The 18701-nt window shown below is 46.9% G+C and overlaps 1 protein-coding gene across 4 annotated transcripts in view; it reads left to right on the forward strand.

Annotated features, from left to right (window-relative positions):
* The first annotated feature begins 770 nt into the window (after positions 1–770).
* The window catches only part of LOC133340481 (broad-complex core protein-like), a 78135-nt gene continuing 60204 nt past the window's right edge, over positions 771–18701 (forward strand). Inside the window, exons 1-2 of one of the 4 annotated variants that reach the window (XM_061548763.1) lie at positions 16505–16751; positions 17248–17360. The gene's annotated coding sequence lies outside the window, so the exon portion shown is untranslated. Of the gene's footprint in view, positions 1105–3226; positions 3462–4065; positions 4133–16504; positions 16752–17247; positions 17361–18701 lie in introns of those variants that run through there. The other 3 variants (XM_061548761.1, XM_061548762.1, XM_061548765.1) reach the window with 3 other exon arrangements.

Below are 18701 nucleotides of genomic sequence, written 5' to 3' on the forward strand. Positions count from 1 at the left end.
TTGTCAGGCTCAAACTCCATCTCCTGTTCAATCTTGAGCCCCGTACCTTCCTTCAAGTCGCCAATCAGTAGCCTTGTAAAACTAAACATTTTTTTTTATTTTACCAGGTAAGGCCCACTGAACTATGCAGCTCTTTTTTAAGAAGCTACCTGCCCACAAATGATAGCTCAACGAAGCGGCTCATCACGTGGAAATGTATAGCAGCCAAATACTCTAAACGCACGTGGGTTATACATGTGGAGGGAAAACCCGGAGGACTCGGAGAAAAATCCACGCTACCATTGTGAGAACATGCAAACTCCAAATATACAGCAGCAGGCGTCAGGGTCGGGATCGAACCTACGACCTCCTGTACACCAGGCGAGGTTGTTAACATCTCGCCACAGTGATGATGATGGTGAGAGAGAGACACGCAAACTACAAATATACAGCAGCAGGCGTCAGGGTTGGTGATCGAACCCACGACCTCCTGTGTACCAGGCGAGGTTGTTAACATCTCCTAGCCACCCTGGCGCCTCCTGATCTTTCCCAACACGCTCAACGTCAATCTTTTCCCAATGACAGCCGTCAACAAACCCAGTGCTCACTCACTGCAAGCATAAGCGTTCACAGCCAGCAGATGTCGTGGTTTATCCTCTGCACGACGCATACAATCACCACGTCTATGGCAGCATTGCTCGGCACCCCAACCATCATCCCACCCTCCTCCCCCACGCCACCACCATCATCATCATAAACCACCACCCCCCCCCAACCAGCGCCGACTGCTTTAAGCGCTTCCTCTTGCGAGAGGAAACGAACGAAGTTTTGGATGCTGCTGCTGCTGCTCCTGTTGGCGGTGCAGTGGCCGGCTTTGTGCTGTGGAAGTCGTCGCCTCCTCTTCGTCAGCTGCTTGAGTGCCCGCAGTTCAAGGGGTGCTGAGAATTCCGCACCGAGGAATCGTGCAAATAGTGGGGGGGCATCTTGAGTGATGCCCCATCACCAACATCACCACCATCAACTTCAGCAGCAAGCAGCATCACCATCTCAATAGCCCACTTGATGGACATCTGCAGCCAAGACAACGATCCTTGCACATAACGCTGGGAGATTTGGCATCGTGATGTGAGTGGCGTCATCATTTTTTTTATTGATTGTAATGTATGGTACTATGTGTTTCTAATAGAATATACTATGCTTGGGGCTGTGTATATTTTATAATAGGTGCTGTGTATATGTTATAATAGGATATGTTATGCCTGGTACTGTGTATATTTTATAATAGGTGATGTGTATATGTTATAATATGATATACTATGCTTGGTGTTGTGTATATGTTATAATAGGATAAACTATGCCTGGTGCTGTGTATATGTTATAATAGGATATACTATGCCTGGTGCTGTGTATATGTTATAATAGGATATACTATGCCTGGTGCTGTGTATATGTTATAATAGGATAGATTATCCTCGTGTATGTCTTGGAGAGGTTTGAATAGGCTCGGCTAAAAAACCCCAGTTCTGTCGAGTGTTTCGTGTGTGTGTGTGTTTTAAAGATGCTCAGATGATCTGGCTTATCTGTCGCATTCGGTTCAATGGCAAAGCGTAAAGAGAGCGACTCACGTCTGTCAGTGGAGCGTGCGAGTGAGCACACATCCACGGTGGTGTCATTGAATACACAAGGCACTTGACATGCGTGCATACACGAGCGATGGCACACTGCGGGGATGCAACGCAATGTTGCAGGTGCTGTCAGCCTTTTACTGATTTAAAATTATCAATGGGGTTTCACGTCGGTCAGTTAACAAGCCTGTTGGAAGACGGATCAATGTTGTCCGATAGCTTTGCGTAATTAAGGAGCGTTGGTTGCATTGGCAAGGTGGGTGGTTCGCTCGGCAAGAGGGTGTCAGCTGACAAACGTGTGACTACTATTCACAGTGGAGTGGTTGTTCTTGGTTCTTTCGGTAAAGTCACGTAGAAGGGAAATAATAAAATAATACAAATAAAACTATAACATTTTCACGACAAGCAATTATCATCAGGTGTGAAATTCACAGCAAGAAATTGTTTTTCAATTTTTTTTTCACATTTTATTGCTGTGGGGTTCACACCTGATGATGATTGCTTGTGTTGCAGTCGAAACGTCGTGAGCATTTTTATTGTTTTATATTTGTATTATTTTATTGTTTCCCTTCTACGTGACTTTACCGAAAGAACCAAGAATATGAATCCCTGCAGTCACGAAAGCTTTAAATCGAAAAGTCGTGTAGTTGTTCTGCACAGCCTATAAAAAATAATACCGCCGTACAAATAATATGCAATCTTGATTTGAAGCTTTCGGTAAAATACCTACGTGACTTTACCGAAATAACCAAATAATATGCGGTTGTCGCTATTCGTTCGTGAGATTGTAATTCATTACGAAGCCAGCAATATATCTCACCAATTGCAGTGCCCATGATGTTTAAAACGTACAACTGAAAATAAGTTAAACAGCAATCACGGATCTTTGCGAGAGGTGCACGCTTGCGATTACGTTGAGCTACAGAAGCAGGGAACACTTGGATTAGAGAACACACGTGTGTATGTTGAACTTCTTTCGCACCGTACGTAGCCAGCCATGCTAATCGGAGGATGCGAGTCAAGAGCAACGAAACTAAACACACAGAGACGTCCTAAAGAAATACGCAGGTGTGGCGGCATCACGCAACTGTTATGAAATGTAAGTGTGGCTTGGGCAGGACGGGTTGATGGCCGGTGGTCAAAAATAGCGATCGAGTGACTGCCAAGGCATGCGGCTTATAGAACACGACAGACCGACAGACAGACAGGGACATCCGTCGTGGAGATGGAGCTATAACATGAGCACGTGCGCGGGTGCTGGTTGGATCGTTACGTCGCAGGAGCGTGGAGAGGTCCTGGCGACGGATTAGCGAGTCAGAATCGACCAGAATCTGAATTTAGACTGGAGGAATCCGAAGAGCAATGAAGCTCGTTTTCACGGATGTCCCAGAAGGAGGCTCTAATCCAGCAGTGGGTTAACCACGGCGATGAATTTAGGGGCATTGCCGTCACTGGCTCGCCGTCTTACAAATCGCGCGTTTCCACGTCGCCACGTACATGACCGTCACCGAAGGAACTGAGATTTAAGCAACAACCAAAACCACCACCCCCGCCGTGGAACAGACGCTGGACCGGTTCAACCGGATCTCAACTTTGGGTCGAGTCGTACGATTCTCTCTCTCACCACCACCACCACTGCTGTTGCCAATTTCCCAGCGTCGCGTAGCAATGAATACCATTGAGCTCATGACGCTAATCAGCGCGTGATTAACTCGTAGCATTTAATTTGTTCCTAAGAGCGACTAAATGCTGTAAGTGAACTGGCCAAAACCGTCTCAAGAAGGGACCTTGACAAACAAGACGAGTTTTAAGGCGAGAATCGGGGTGACGCTTCCTTGGGTTAACTTTCCGGCACAGGTAAGTGTCACGTAGTCTAACACCTTGTGTATCCGATCGTTCAGAATTGTAAGTACGTCACTTTACCCGGTAATTGTTTTAATTGGTGTTTGATTATGTAACACTGCAGTGTTATTGGCAATGTCGTGGGGGAGGTCTGAGTGGTTGTTATCGGTGGTGGTCGTCAGCGCACTGCGCTTTCAACCCGAGCACATGCGTTCAATTCCCTGCCACGGCTAACATCAGTGGCGAGTGATGTGCCCCCCCCCCCCATCCATTCACTCACCTAACACTGGTGAAGTATGGTCAATCAACCCCAACGACTGGGGGATGCTGTGGAGGAGATCTTTAGCCAGCAATGGATTGACAAAGGGCTGTGAGTCATTTGGTAGTTATTATATCGGAAGTGAAAGAGACATGCATAATTGTTTGGTCATTGGAATTTCAGAACAACGTTGCGAAACACCACCAGTACATTACCTATATGCCAACGGTCGGGAGCCTATGGCTCGCGAGCCATATATGGCTCTTCCGGTGACGGCATATGGCTCCCAGACACACACACAGACATACCTACATGCGTTACGCAGCATGCATTGCCTTGCGGCAGTTTTCAACAAATCGTCGACAGTGCACGTTGCATGATTCAACAAACTTTACCTTTGCGAGGCATGAGCAATCGCCTAAAATAGGTACGTATCGTGATGTACACCCGATAAACACACCCACACACACACATAGTTACGCAGATTGTTGATGCTTGCAGTAACTTATTGGAGTGTGCTATGCATTTTTTGTTTAAGTTATTGACCCAAATATCAAATGCTGTAATGTAAATATATTGCGTGCGAGTATCATCCACACCACGTGGGTCGTGGGGGTTATTTGACCAAACCTCACCACGATGCCCGGTGTCACTTCTTGAGCAGAGCCATTTGGAGAGTAGTTACATCTAAATGTGTCCTTATAAATACACTGTAAACTATTCCTATGCAACCGTTGCGGTCGAGATGAGCCCCATAGACATCGATGCCTACTCACCTGATTAAAGCGATGGCAATTATTGCACTGAGCGTGCTTTCCAGTGCCAACCACGCGTTTTGCTTGCACCCCAAGTACACACAGACGTTGATCGTCAGAAACATACGCACACAACCACACAGATGGGCATCAACATATCCAGCATGTGTCCTATTAACACGGTGAATACATACAAAACGGGGGGCAAGGGTGGCGAGGGCTTCCCTGTGTAGATATTGTGTGTACACTCCTTGGTTTTTTCGGTAAAGTCACGTAGGTAGAAAAATAACCAAATCAAGATTATTGTGTGTATGTTGAACTTCTTGCACACCGTACGTAGCCCAAACGTGCTAATCGGATACCCATAAAGGTATCGTGAAAAATGCTGAGCGGAGACATGGATGACAATGCCGACGGATAGCCACGGCAGGCGTGTGATGCTCTATCAGGTGACTGCAAGATGGCATTGGTGTCTTTTTCTTTCACATGGTGGGAGAGTAGATGAGCGACGTTGTTCTATTCGTGTCGGGGTTGGTGAGTGAGCCAGTGAGCGGCTCGAGGAAGTGGCCTGGCGAATATCTTAAACTTTGCCGGTGAACGATCGAAGCGGGACCAGTGGCGATACGCAGTGGTCCAATGGTTTGAGTTTGCCTTGATGAGGCTTGCTGTGGTGCCCAGCCCCGCTATTGTGATCGATGGTGCATCGGGATGTGACCCCCTGCCAGGGGGCAGACTTGTTGGGGTCCCAACTGTGAGCAGCACATGAAAGGGGGCTCCTGGCACCGTGCTTAACCGAGCATGCTTTTTTTACACGTGTCAACCGATTTTTTTCCCCCTTTCCTTAATAAAACTGCATGTGGCCTTAAAAATGAGTATATAATAGGTGACGTTTCGGTCAATGGCCCTTCTTTACAGCACATAGAGGGGCCGGAGATCTATAGCTAGTTCGATAGACTTTACAACTTAACATTGTACGCATTGATGCGTGTCTCGGTAACATGCTGTCGCGATAAATCTCGAACAGATGATCGAATATTAATTAAACGCAAGTTGAAGGTTTGTGTTGCTATCAATAACTTACGCTGTCACTCGCCAAGTATGCGCCTCGTCTATTCTCTTGTGTGACGCCACCTCCATGTGCAGTTCAGGAATAGAAATGTTATTGCTGCTAAACTAAGAATTCCGAGGACAGGGTTGGGGAGGCGTTACGGAATTCATGATCATGCTTTTCATTTTCTCGTTCTTGCATTCAAGGCTTCGCAGACTGGAGCGAGACCTGAAAATGTCATGCCAGGAGCCAGTGGGTAGGGTCAGTTGTGGAAGCAAGCTCTCCTTTAGTAAGACACAAACTATGCATGGCGTAGTGAGGGTGTATTAAGGCGGTCCGGCGTGGTGCTGGCCACCCACCCCCTCGTGTACCGTGCCAGCCTTCATAGGTGTTCGCTAACAGCGCTTGCTCCTACAGTCTATTACAGGCGATACGGGGGATATTAATATCCTTGCAGTCACGAAAGCTTCAAATCTAGAATTATACGGGGGATGTTTGTCTTTGTAACAATCCTATTTGTCAATCCACTGCTGAAATAAAGGGGGCTCTCCAGACCGTGCGGCCCGTGGGAGTTTTTGAGACCATACTTCGCCATGCTGGTCAGTGCCGGTTGGTGAGGGTATACAGCAAAGACGTGGGGGCATAGAAAGTAGAACGCAGTCGTGGATGTTTGCTGCCAACGTCCTCTGCTGCCCACCACGGAGCTTGCCAGCCCCCTTATGGCAACCTGTGCATGGTGGCCACCAACTCAAGCCCTGATCCAGGCTCGCTTTTCTGCCATCTGATAATATTGGGGGGCACATTGTCGGTGATCAGGTCACGTGGGCAATAGTGAACACTGCATCTTCAATCTGGGGTGCCTCGAATTGTATTCAGACGGGGGGGCGGGAGAAGGCAGCCAGCCAGCCGGCCAGCCGTCGGTCCCCTTGATAGAAAGCTGCTTCTTGTTCCCATCATGCCATCCCCACACAAGGCTGGGGTTTGAACTCTAACCGTACGACGGCTGATGAGCCCCGATGCTGGAGCACTGGCACTCTGTTCCAGAGCCATCATCACAGAGAGGTAATATGGAAATAAAAGAAAAATACCAAAATATGATAGGTCTGCCACTTCAACCCAGAGGGTAGAGTCCGCCCCTTGAGTGTTTTCACAGCTGGGCCCAGGCTGGGTTGGAGTCTTGAGTGAAATAAAAGCCCCCTTTGGAACATTGATTTACAACATATTGAGCCGTGCCCCTCCCAGGGTGGAGTGTGGCCAATAGCACTAATGCCAATTGACAAACATCAATCAAGCCACGGCAGCAAGGGTTTACGTGAGCACTTAGGAAAATAATTTACTTGCTAATCGAAGCGTAATTTATGTTGGTGTCAATTTCATTACAATCTTGATAGTTTTTTTAATCTCTTGTCATAAGAAAATACATCCAGTGTTTCGTGGAGTGCAGTCCTGCGCTAAAGTATGTGGTATGATAATGAGAGAGTGCTGTTGGGTTTGTTTGTAAAATAAACTCACATATGGAGAATGCTACAGTATTTACATGCAAAAACCAGCACTTCTGACAGTACACACACACGGAGCCATTGTAATGTCACTTCGAACACATGGACCTTGTAAGCTGGAGGAGCTGGGTTCAATCCCAGGTCAAGGCAGGTTTCTAGAGCAACTGCTACCTTTGCCCACCCAGCAGTAAGACCGGCACGTTGATACAAGTCAATTGATGGATTTTCATATGGTGGGGTAAATGTGGTTATCTCACCCCTCCCCCACATCTCCAAGAACACCCTTCTGACCAACATAGGAGGGGAGTATATACATTTACATAAAGGAGGATTAACACATTCTTGGTTCTTTCGGTAAAGTCACGTAGAAGGGAAGTAATACAATAATTATTTTATTATGTTTTATTTTTATTATTTTATTACTTCCCTTCTACGTGAATTTACCGAAAGAACCAAGAAGATGAATCCCTGCAGTCACGAAAGCTTTAAATCGAGAATTAACACCTTAAATTGCACATCTCATTGTGAAGAGTGAACTCTTACGTGGCCTGTGTAAACTAGCACTGTAGTCTACCAGCTGGCAGATTACTTCTCAAGAAAAAGCAATGGATCTTAACCTTGCATACTTTTGGCCAGATGACCAAAATAAAACCTGTTTAGCTACTTAGGTTTAGGCCAAGTGAATGGGTCTTAATCATTAACCCTGTAATCAATTGTATCGGAATGACCTAATTGAGAGTGATTATGTGAGTGGGAATCAATTGGCTCTGCTGTATTATCTCATAAGCCTACACGCAGCTGTTAGTTGTAAAGAAATGTCAAGGTCTCTCTCTCGTGCTGTCTTAAGCATCATGCTGTTTGCTCAAAGGCTCAGAAACCCACTTTGTATCCAGGATAAGCAATAAGCACTCGTATTAATGCTGTTTACCATTGCAGATGTGCAGATGCTGGTGGGTTTGGTGCACCAAACATTCTTGGGCCAAATGCCAATCCAGAAAAAAAGACGACTCGGTTAGTCTGCCAGTTTCTGTTTAGCCCGAATGCAAATTAATAACAAACCAAAAAAAAATGAAACTCGTTCGGAGAAAAGTTTTCATCGTTCGGCAATGTTTACTTTCCACGGCATTGGACGGGTGCTTGATTCGTGCGTGGACGGTCTGCATTCCCCGGGTGAGCTTCCCTTAGAGGCTCTTCCCCCTGCTACTCCCACCTCCCCTCCACCTGGCTCTCTCTCTCTGGAGTATTTTTAGCGAAATGCAAGTCGCAGTCAGAGCGTGAGAATCTCGCACGACTCTGAGTCTTGACCCTGCGGGAGAGACGCGCGGGGGGAGGGGGGGGTGAGGTTTGGGGTAGAGAACTGAAGAGTTTGGGGTCGTTGGAGTGTGGGCGGGATTCCTGTCCGTCATGACCTTCTCTGCTCATGGCAAATCACTCAGGAAGGTGCCACTTGAGACCTCTTATCGCCTCGGCGGCAACAGCAAGAGGCGGCAGCAGTGGCATTGCTGCCACGCAAGGAGCAATTTTTCCTTATCTCCGGACACGCCTCCCTAATTACAGCGCCACTGTTCCGTGGACACGCGGTGCAGTCACAACATGCTCCGGCTGATCGTTTCATCGTGCATCGGTTGCCCCCTCGCCTTGTCAGAGCGACGGATCGTTCACGCCGTGCCTCTGACGACGACCCGCACACCTCCACAAAACGAGCTCATTGTCCGCGAGATTTTTTTTTTGTTGTTCCAGGTTTTTTTTAAAATCCTTTATTAAATCCTTTATATTAAGTTCACTTGCTTGCTTGCTTGCGCGCTTACGACCGTGCAAATCTTTCGGTCGTTTTTTTTAACCCACTTCCCGTGATCCAATCGAGCTGACATTTTGCACACAGACTCGTTGTGCGTGACAATTTATTTTCGTGAAAAAAAATTCCTACATTTTTTACTTTTTAGGAATGTTTTTTCATATTTAATTTAAAATACCAATGTGATAAAAATGAAACTCTTACTCAAGAAAAACATAAATGAATAATACAATAAAACCGATGCCACGCATATAAAGGATTTATAGTGAAAAACTTAGTTTTTACGGGTTAATTTTTTCTTCATGTTAAATTACATTCAAAGTCCGTATTTGCGGGCGGGGGGTGGGGGGATGGGTTTTGGTGTGTTCGGCACCTGACTGTGAGATGCTGAACTGAGCGCTCGAATCGATGGATTTGTTTTGAGTGCGGAGAGGTTGATGGGAGCTCGTGTGAAACGGCGCTCTCCATTTGCTCTCATCCACAACTCCTCTAATTTGCCGTGGCAGCCGTGCTGTCTCAGTACTCGGAACGCCACGAGTTTTAAGTGAAGTGGAGGGTGGTTTGTTGTTGTTGTTGCTGTTGTTCCTTCAAATGACTGTGCGCTTCATCGCAGAAGGCGACAGACACCTGTAGCATTACTTCAAGTGAGGGTCAAGATCGGCTTTAGCCTCGGAGGCAAGCGTGTTATCATTTCGCCGTGAAACCACTGCGGGTTGTAAACTGACGGCTTGAGAAGGAATAAAAAAAATTGACAGCGCAGCTGCGTGATCTGATAATTGTGGATTTTCAATTGTATAACGCACAGGGGCAGAATATACGGCGTGCCTTTGTATACCATTATCCGGCAGAGTTATTATCTGGATTTGTTTAATCCTCTGTAATCATATCACACGTGACACGAAGAAGGTTTGAGTTAAGAATGAGGCTTAGCATTGACGGAAGTGTAAATGTCAGTGAATTCACGCGGGCCTTTAGTGACTTAACCGGGGCACCAATTGCGTTGCTGCGGTAATAAATTTACAAAATAAAAAAAATGATGTCCTGGAAAGTTAAATTAACCATGACGTGTTCCATCGTCGTGAATTTAGACACGGTATACTCGGTTTAATGTTTTATGGGCAATGCGTTATTTATTTTTGATTGTTACATCGCGTAATTCCATCATCATTATCCATTGTCTATGCACTGCTGGATGAAGGCCTCTTTCCTACTGTTTACATGCCTCATAGGTATAATTTAGGTGGATAAAATGAGACAAATATTGAATCGGAGAAGAGCAAAATTGATAACGTTGCAGGAAAACACGTATATCATAGACTCGCATACAGATTGATTGCACAGACTATACTGACACTTAATTCATTACGTATATGTTAATTAATCACAGTTCCTGGGCACAGGCCCAAAGGCCTATAATGAACTTGGCCATCTACTAAGAGCACTAATCATAGCATAGCTGATAAGAACTGACATGCTTCTTGCATTGAACATCATAAACGAGTGGGGTAGAGTTCTAATTTCAAGCAGTACGAGGAAGAATATACATTTCAGTATGGTAGATTGTGGAGGAGCGGTGATACAGTGGTTAGCACATCGCGCTACGGACCTGGTGGCCTGAGTTCAATTCCCAGCCATGGCTAGCATCAGTGGTGAGCGACATCAGAACTGGTCCTTCCCTCCCTTCTTCCCAAACCTGCCACTGACCAGCATGGTGAAGTACGGTCAATTAACCCCCAAGCCCCGCACAGCTGTGGAAGGCCCTGATCCAACAGTAGATCGACTCAGGGATGCACATGTGTAGCTAACCATTGCCAATACAGCACTGTTTATTCTTTGGTTCTTTCGGTAAAGTAACTGTTTATGTTTTAGTATTCATGTGATGGACGCTTTGGGTGGCAGATTTGTGCAATGCAACGCAAGGTGCCACGTGTGAAAGCGAAACAATAAAAAATGTACTTGACTGGTCACAGAAACCTTCACAATTCCATGAGGCAGCCAAAGTAACAGCAACCCCCCCCACCCCAAATTGGGAGCGATGCGCTCGTTTGGATAATCTGGCGCCTGCATTGCGGGCGTCGTCACACACACACAGAGAGCCTGGGTCCGGGACCGAAGCTGGGTCACAGAGCAAAATCAGCACATGCTGCTCAGCGCCCCCACCACCACCACTCCGGCCACCCATCCGCCATTTAAGCGATTCGCTTACAGCCTTACAGCTCATTACACAGAGGCTTTGTTTGTTTTCATTGAGCTCTTTGTGTGGACTGAGCTCATATACACTGAATACATTTTGTTAACCAGACGGCAGTTTAGGGTTGTTTTGTGTGTGTGTGTCAGTGGTGCATTGTGTGTGTGTCAGTGGTGCATTGTGTGTGTGTGTTTGCTTTTATCGCTCGTCCGTTAATGTTGCCCCTGGCAAGTCGTCGTGAAATGGACGCACACTATTCCACCACGCGCACCAAGTGGCTAAAACTACCGTCGTGTTAAAAAAAAATTGCATTGATCCCCCGGGTTTATTTGCACGCAATCATCCGAACGCCACTGGGCGTTCCACTATTTATCCAAGAAAGGCAATTTATTTAGTTTTTAAATACGCGTTTCCCCGCTTTATTGTTACCACTGATGACATTTTCAGGGCAATTCCCGAGTTCTTCAAAGCGACCCTAAAAGATCGAGCGTTGTCGCTCCTTTCTCAAGAGCTTCGCACAATCGAAAGACTCTTTACATTCTGTGATGGAAATAATTTAAGAAAAACTGCTCCCCCTCCCCACTAACTAACGTGCCGTTTTCCATTACTCTGCCAAATGTTGCCACCCCTTAAGCCCTATTAGCCACCACCCCAGCCACTCCCCCACAGCCAGCCTTGCCCCAGGGAACCCGAGCCCCATTACATCGGGCGATGTCGATTAAAGCGCTTGTGATTGGTGTAAACACGTGCAGGCCCCGTATTTACAATAGGGCAAAACAACCGTGCGATTTATGATCGGGCCAATCGTGTGTGAGCTGGACTGACACAAACTTAAAATGAAAATGCTGCTTGCGCAGTCTTCAAAATGCGACTTTGCCAGACTGCTGAGGTTATTGGGGGCATCCGTGGCAAAGCGTCCATGTGTGTGTTGGATGGTGGTGGGGGGGGGTTTGGTTTTGTCCGCGTGTGTGAGTGAGTGCATAAGCATGTGTGCGTGTGCGTGACCATGTGCAGAGAGAAGAGGGCAGCGGGTGGGTGGCAAGAGCAGCGAACGTCGGGAAGGCAGTGCCACGTGGTACGGCATTCATCCCAGCTGTTGTGCTTCCAAGAGACGTGCCTCGACCTGCAGAGCACGTTTCTAAACGTGGCTTGGCAGGGCCAGGCACGATCACACACAAGGCATTGTGCGCGCGATATTTAGACTTGGACGGCAGGGAATGTCCAATGCGCACTGAGACCCATGCCCCCTTTGCAGCATTGGTTAGGGTTGCCACCATTGAGGTACAACAACAGTGGGACATATCATGGGAAGAGGAACATTTCACAATACTAAAAGATGGGTGAACTATATGTGAATGCATTGTCTTCAGTGGTATATTATTACACAACTGACAAAAGCTCTGACTTCTAATGTTCTGGGAAAACTTAAAGATTTCTCAGGACAGGCACCTCAACAAGATGCCGATTCGGGGAAACCCAGGACAGGTGGCAACCCAAGCATTGACACATTTGGGAGTTTTTAAATAATTGTTGCTCATAACAATAAATAGTTGACAATTCACACAGAGAATGTACCGTGACCTAATAATGTCATGGGCAGTGTCCCTTCTTGAAGTTAGTAAAGAAAATAAATGTTCCATAAGAAGACCGTCTTAAATTCGTGTGTATTACCTGCCATCATATATGGATTATAAACATGCACTCTGATAAACAAAACATGGAACAAAAGCTGAACAGTGTTTAAATAAACCTGGAGATGTACATCCCTGGAATTATATTGGTAGAGAAAGAGGTACACACTGATAAGAAAACAAGTTAGGGACATTATATTAACTTTCATAATACAGTTCTTTGGGTTAGAGCCCATAAATGTAATTGTGCTGTAAACCCACCTCCACCCGAATACAGCCAATTAGTAAGGTTTGTCACGTGAACAAAATGTGCCAATTAGGTACGACTTCAGCACACCGGTGTGTTGGAGATCAAACCCACGATACAATTAAGTACGGCCAAGATTCATCTGGAAATTTCCAATTTTGGCAATTGGCTGAATCAGACAATTTTGGATATTTCCTGATGAAACTGGTTTTAGTCAATTTAACACGTAGGCTTTCGCGACCAGTATTATTCATAATAAAGGTTTTTGGGTTAGATCGCATGATTATAAATGTGTCACAACCGTCCACCACCCGACACGACCAATCAGTAAAAAATGTGTCACGTTACCAAAACGCCAATTAGTTACTTCTTCAGCTCACCGATTTGTTTGAAGAGTGAATCTTCAACATTTATAATTTGAGTACGACGTTTCGCTGCTAATTACATCCCGCATCTTCGGGCGATTTTCCAGAATAGTTGTAGTCGCCAGAGAAACGCCGTACTCAATTTGTATATGCTGCATGTATGTTTACTGTAAATGTTAGGTAGTCTTTGTAAGTGGGGATATTATTTATAAACATCAGCCAGTTTTACTGCACTACAGAATACTTGTTCCTGACATTTTGTGTGAAGTTAACCATTAAATTGCTTTGATTTTCTGCCTGCAGTGAAACTGGAGAAGGTCATTCGTGAAATATTTGAGCCAAAGTACAGTGTTGTAATATAATTTCGCAATTCTGAGTCCATGTGAGTGAGAGCCCAATGATGTTAAGGACAATGGCCTCATCTAATGGGGAAGGACCGAGCCACCTCTAAAAACCGGAATGACGTCTGCTGTCGGCATTATCAATTATTTCCCGTGCCTTGCTGCACAGCGGTGGTCATGGTTATGTCTCCCAAGAGGTATTGATTTGCCTTAGAGAGGCAGTTTGCAAATGTCTCTCTGTAAATTCAAGGAGAAAATAAACTATAAATGTTTCACCGCCCGGAACGGGCGCTGCAGTGCTGACATTATCAAACGGCTCGAAATGGAATGAGATTTCGAGACAATACAAATGAGTTCAACTGGACACCATTTGGTCAGAGTTGGTCTCAGTTTCCTGGGGTTCCTAGTCACAATTATTGTTCAGGCACATAGCCCTTTTATAACTGATTGGCCACTGTGCCAATGTCGTAGCTAATTGTGGAGCATCCCTTAATTGTCTCTTCGTGATTGCTTGTTGAGACTCGATGCCCTTGAGCTGTACTGGGCGTTTCCTCTCCGGAGAGGCTACGTGCAAAACACGGCACAGGCATACACAAGCGTGTTCCTCTACACACCAGCCCTTGGATACACTGCCAGGGGGTCATTGAATCCAGTCAGAGGTGGAAGGCTACCAGCGATTGGTTTGCTCTGAGGCACTCTCCCAGCATCCCTTGGGTGTTTGCTACGGTCTGTAGATAATAGCTGTACTACTGCTGGCAGAGGTGATGACCTGTCTGCCTGCCTGCCTAGCTGCCTGTCAGTCTGTTGTTTTGGAATGATATTTGTGCCGGGCAATTGCTGACAGGAGCATAGAGCCTGTTAATGACATAACAGAGACGAAGATCCCCCGTGTAGCCTTCACAGACTGTTGGGACAATTGCTGTTTGCGAGCGCCTATGAAGGCCGGCGTTGCACACTAGGGGTTGAGTGGCCAGCACCACGCCTGGCTGCCTTTGTCTCCCCAGTGTCGATGTTTACACATTGGATCAGGTACTAATTTGAGGCTGATTCGACCTCGGGATGCCCAGGACCGATTCAGATAATCGACACTGGTGTTGGCTGTAAGCGGGAATAGAACTTGGGTTTGTAGCGCAGCACGCTGACCGTTGCACCACCGCTCCCCACGTAATGACAAAACACACACAAATAAGAATGCGTCGTATAAGTAGTGTGATTCAATAAATGTTTTTTTATTGCACCCTGATTTTTATTTTTAAGCACGGGGTGAAGCTATGGTTAAAGGTTCGTGCTTAGGACTACGGTTTTAAATGTAGCCACCGTGAATGCCACTGCATTTGTTCTCACGCTGCCTGTACAGGAATAGCAAATGACAAAGGACCTCGAACACTCGGGGTGACGTGGCCTGGTAGTATCGCATTTGCCGGCTTGTTGTTGCGGAGGTTCATGGTTCGAATCCAACGGCCGCCCTGATTAATACAATGGGCTTAATGATCATAATCATATATGCCATCTGCTTCACGGTGGACGTAGAGATCCCCTGATGTAATGTGTAAGTCGGTCATTGTGTGCGGGCATCGGGGTCCTAGTTTGCCGTATTTGAAAATTGCTCGCAAATTATTCGGTTGGGATTATACATGCCAATCACTGCCCCCTGCTGGAAAACTTATACCCCAGGTCACTCTTGCAAATGAGACCACCCTTGTCTCTTAAGTTCTTACCTGCTTTAGAATTTTTTTTTTACTTTAAACTAAACTAACAAAAGATTACTATACCTTATTCATAAAACATGTTGACTGCCACTTGCATGCACGAATACATGTGTGCCATTTATAAACATACACATGCATGTGTATACAAATAGATGTGTGCCAATATTATGTACGTGTGCAGTGCTAAATGGATGATTATTGTCGGTACGATCATCGTATAGACAACAATCAATGTACGTGCATGGCAGTATTAAATAGTATTTTGTTGAGTGCTAGCTAGCCTTTCAAGCTAGAAAGCAGAAACGCAAGTGTAATCCTGCAGGGATAAAAGAATTTCTAACGGCATGTACCAAAATGCTACAAAAACACGGGTAACATATTTGGCTAATGTTTTGCAAATGTACGTTTTCTGCTGCAAGAGCCGCCTGCCTTGTGGGCTGTAAGCAATACACGGAGTGGACGTGCAGGACTTTTCACTCCTCTTTTGTCAATGCACTGCTGGATGAGGCCATCCCCCATCCCGTGTGGGTCGTGGCACTTACCTGGTTAATACTTCACCATGCTGGTCAGTGCGAGTTGGTTTGTCCGTCCCCTCCCTCCTCGCACCTCCGATTAGCACAGTTGGCTACGTACGGTGCAAAAGAAGTTCAACATACAAACATAGTATTGACACGTCGGCATAGAATGACGGTACAACAATGGATGTCTGCTGTAATGCCCTCTGCTGACCACAATGTAACCCCGCAGCCACCTATATAAACCAGTTTTGTTCATGTTGGTCACCCATCCAAGTTTTATCCAGGCTCCAACCTGCTTAGCCTTCAAGATCTGGCGAGAGCTGGTGCATTCTGGTTGATGTTTTCGGAGGGGACGCGGGCTCTTTTGTTGCACCGGCCACGCGATTCGCTGATTACCCAGCATCGCAAGATGATAATTACACGAAACAACACGATACGTTTTGAAAAGTATATTTAAAGTAAATATAAACACAGCTGGTAGCACAGTGGATAGTGCGCTGCCCTTTGAACCGGGCGACCCGTGTTCAACCGCTGGCCGTGGATAATACCAGTGGCGAGTGACATGTGAACCGGTGATCAGTGTCCCAAGGATGATCAAACAACAGTCACAGCTTGGAAAGGCCCTCGTCCGGCAGTAGATTGTCAAAAGGGCTTAAATTATCATTACTGTATTCAAAATAACTGCCACATTACAGCGAGCGAATCAAGTGTCAAATGAGTTGTGGGCTGCGCTTACGTCTGTTGGAGGTCCTGTGCAAGTTTTCCTAAATTTCACATTCCTATCGTGAGGACCGAGTCTTTGAATAGAATGGCCGCTGTGGCGTTCCGAGTTACGTGTGGCGCTCACGTAGCGCCACAGAACTCGTCCACACTGAAGTGCTGCGTTGACCCTGACCGGGATTTGAATGTGTGACTCGAGTGGCTGGGAAACACACCTGCTGCTGTACCAGGTGAGCTACGTCTCGGCCACTAGTTACAGCAACATATGACCTCATCGCCGTCTGTCTAAGTGATCCCACCGCGCAACTCCCTTGCTGCTGTATTCCTTCTGCCAGATCCGATCGTTATTGCAGTCAACACCTGGTCTCAAAGGTCCGTTCGTACAGTCCTCAGTATTGCCAACATCTGGCGTTAGATCTTCCCCGAGGTCACAGACCTCTGTAGGTCACTCCCATGCCTGTCTCGGTAACCTTGCCCCATCTCCTCCATCCTACACACGTCCCACATTTTCATCGTTTCTTCTGTCTGAGTACACCTCCTGCACAATGCTTTCTTGCCACATTCTATGAACCCTATTATTTCACAAGCTGTTCAGAATACTCTGCGCCTGCATTCAAAATCGAGAAGCATCCTTGTTTAATTCCAGTATTATAGTGCAGCTTTTTGACTCGACACAAACGTGACTCCAATCACAGTTTTCTTGTTAAATTGTCTTCCCGTGAGCAGGTCTATGGCTCAAGCTTCCTCCATCCCATCAACTCTCACTCCTTGTTCTGCGCCTTGCGACACCGACCTTCGTGCGAGGGTGCTTGAGCCATACCTATGGAGGAATAATTGAGGTGATCTTTTCTTGCTTTCCTCCACTGTTTTTTTTTGGATGATACCATCACCAGATGCAGTTTAACATCATACCACGGACAACACAATACACTACTGTGTATGAAATAAATGCAGATGACATGCCCTTAACTCGGCATTCAATAATACAATTGCCTAATAAATTACAGCAAGTTCCACGACAATATTCCATACATTTCATGACTTTTTCCACCGAGGAAACTTTCCGATTGTATTTTGTTTTGCTGGACCAGCAGTCGGGCGCACATTCCTCTTGCTTAGGCGAGCAGAGAGGCCGGAAACGGTGAAAGTAGGAACCCTTGAGCCCTCTCCACCGTCCGATGCTCCGCGGAGCGGAACATTAAACGCGCCATCTGTGGGATTTCTCCACATCTGCCCAGGGATCGGGTTAGGAGCGTGCCGGCCGTTTCCTGTGTATACAGGGGCACTTGTGTGTGTGGGTGCGCGCGTGCATGTGTGTTGGTGCGCGCGCGCACGTGCGCGTGTGTGTGTGGGTGCGCGCGCGCGTGTATGCGTGTGTGGGTGCGCGCGCGTGTGTGTGTGTGGGTGCGCGCGCGCGTGTATGCGTGTGTGGGTGCGCGCGCGTGTGTGTGTGTGGGTGCGCGCGCGTGTGTGTATGGGCGGTAGTGTAGCGGTTAGCGCGCTGCACTACGAACCTGGCGACCCGAGTTCGATTCCCGCTCACGGCCAACATCGGTGATGATTATCTGAACCGGTCCTGGGGCTCCCTTAGGTCGACTCGGCCTCAAATGAGTACCTGGTGCGGTGTGTAAACATCGCCACTGGGGAGACAAAGGCGGCCGGACGTGGTTCTGGCCACCCCACCCCCTCGTGTGCCGTTCTGGCCTTCATAGGTGCTCGCTAACAGCACTTGCTCCAACAGTCTGCTACAGGCTACACGGGGGGATCTTTGTCTTTTGTACAGGCGTGCGTGATTGCCTGCATGTGCATGCCTTTGTCCACCAAGTATTGACCCCGCTCGTGCTGCCAGGTTTTAAATCGGGTCGGCTTGGCACCCTGCCGCCGCAGAAGGTGTGACTGCACACACCTGCCTTTCACAATAGGTGTGTGTGTGTGTGTGAAGGCACACGTGTTGACCGTGTAGTATTCGTGTCGGATTGCACACTATTGTTTTTCACATGTCGTTCGCTTCCAACGCTTTCACGCGACTAACACCTGCAGCCATGGGGCTCTATCAATTGTGTGCTCGGCTTACGGAGGCCGCGTCCCGACGGACTTTCACCACTTTTATGTTGTTTGTAAACATGCCCACGTGTGTCCCGGGTGCCTCTCTGGGTTTGTCCACGAGCGCTTGTTTTGCT

Source organism: Lethenteron reissneri, chromosome 9 (assembly GCF_015708825.2).
Source record: "Lethenteron reissneri isolate LAM-NWPU_2019-01 chromosome 9, ASM1570882v1, whole genome shotgun sequence".
Lineage (NCBI taxonomy): Eukaryota > Metazoa > Chordata > Hyperoartia > Petromyzontiformes > Petromyzontidae > Lethenteron > Lethenteron reissneri.